Source organism: Daucus carota, chromosome 6 (assembly GCF_001625215.2).
Source record: "Daucus carota subsp. sativus chromosome 6, DH1 v3.0, whole genome shotgun sequence".
NCBI classification, from domain to species: Eukaryota; Viridiplantae; Streptophyta; class Magnoliopsida; order Apiales; family Apiaceae; genus Daucus; species Daucus carota.
In genome coordinates, this window is record NC_030386.2 from 7,314,912 (window position 1) to 7,316,969 (window position 2,058).

Below are 2,058 nucleotides of genomic sequence, written 5' to 3' on the forward strand. Positions count from 1 at the left end.
ATTAAGTTTAGGTTAATTATTTCTTATTGTTTAGATTTTATTAAATTTGTTTTCAAGATCTATGTCATTGGTGTTTCGTTTCAGGTGCACCATATATATGCGAAGATCGAAAAGTGTTGGAAATTTCGAACCAGATCCAGAAATTGAGCGTACTTTTCGAGTTAGAAGGAAAGAAGCAAGGAGAAAGGAAGAGGAGGCCAAGATGGATGATAACAATAATCCAAACGGAAATCTCAATATTGTTGTGCCTGATGAGTCATCCATTCAGGATCATGAGACTCCTAATCCTGCGAATTGCATGTACAAAACTCCTGAGATTGGTGCAGCTCAATATAACATCAATCCCAGTCTTATTCAGATGGTGAGTAATTCAGCTTTTGAAGGAGACATTGAACGAGAGGATCCACACCGCCATCTAGAGCGCTTCGTGCAAATGTGTGGTTCCTTCAGAATTAATGGTGTCACAGCAGATCAGATTCGTCTCCACATGTTCCCTTATTCTATAAAGGGAAAGGCTTTAGAATGGTTTCAACAGCTGTCAGATACTGCTCTAGCTACTTGGGATAATCTTTCGACCGAGTTCCTATCCAAATATTATCCTTCTGACAAGACTCAGCAAATGAGAGCAATTATTCTGACTTTCAAAGCACAACCAGGTGAAGGCTTGTATCAAGCATGGGAGAGATACAAGGCATTGTTGAGAAAATGTCCACATCATGGTTACGAGGAGTGGATGGTTCTGAGTACTTTCTATGGAGCTTTAAATTCTGATATTCGGCTGAGTTTGGATGTTGCAGCTGGAGGTAATTTTAAGAAAGCACCAGTTCATCAAGCTAAGGCACTTCTTGAGGGATTGGCCTCAAATAACTATGCTTGGGCACCCAGTGGTACAAGTTCAGTGAAATCAGCACAAGACACCGAGATGATGAACTTACTCACTTTGAAATTGGATGCTCTTACTCAAGAGGTCCGTGGGCAAAAGGCAAGTGTCAATGCTATCTCTTCTCCGATGGAAGGATATATGGATCCTAGTGTTAATCAGCACTCTTATACACAACAGTTTCCGGACGAAGCAGCTTTCATCCAAGGAAGACAATCATGGCCTATTCAGAATAATTCTTATTACAATCCAAATCAGAGGCCCAACAACAATCTTTCCTACAACAATAATCATGCTGTTAATCCATCATATGCAGCTCCAAAGCAAAATCCGCCTCCTGGTTTTCAACCACGTCAGCAGTATCAAAGTCAACAACAGTTTCAACCTCTACCTAATGACAAAAAAGAGCCTGCTGATTGGGAAGTTGCACTCGGCAAGATGATACAAGGAACTATTGGGGCTTTTGCTAATATCGAGACTAAATTCGAGAAAGTTGAGTCAAGGATTGATCAGATAGCTTCGTCACAGAAGATGTTAGAAATGCAGATTGGCCAAATTGCTAATAAGGTTGGTGTTCGTGAGCAGGGATCACTACCTAGTCAACCAGATGTGAATGCCCAAGAACACTGCAAGGCTATCACATTGAGGAGTGGCAGAGAATTACCAGAAGTTAGAGCCCCGGAACTGAATGATGCAACTCTTCCTCCTAAAAAGAGAAAGTCATACCAAACTACTGTGAAAATTGCTGAAAAGATTGTGGATGAGCCAAAAGATGATATTGCACCGAAAGCTAATGTGAAACAATACGTGCCTCCGATTCCTTTTCCACAAAGGTTGACAAACCGGAAGTTAGAGAAGCAATATGAGAAATTTTTAAAGATGTTTCGGGAGATACACATTAGCATTCCTTTTGCTGATGCTTTGGCTCAAATGCCCCTTTATGCGAAATTCATGAAAGAGGTATTATCTAATCGCAAGAAGTTAGAGGCAGTGGAAACAATCAATCTTAATGAAGAGTGTAGTGCTGTTATACAACGCAATATTCCTCTTAAGCTCAAGGATCCTGGGAGCTTTTCTTTGCCGTGCACTATTGGGAAAGTCGGAGTAAAAAGAGCATTATGTGATCTTGGAGCTAGTGTGAGTTTGATGCCATATTCAATCTACAAAAGACTTGGTTT

The 2,058-nt window shown here is 40.6% G+C and overlaps 1 pseudogene; it reads right to left on the bottom strand.

Annotated features, from left to right (window-relative positions):
* Positions 1–608: 608 nt before the first annotated feature.
* Positions 609–723, bottom strand: LOC135147440 (small nucleolar RNA R71; annotated as a pseudogene).
* Positions 724–2,058: the final 1,335 nt, after the last annotated feature.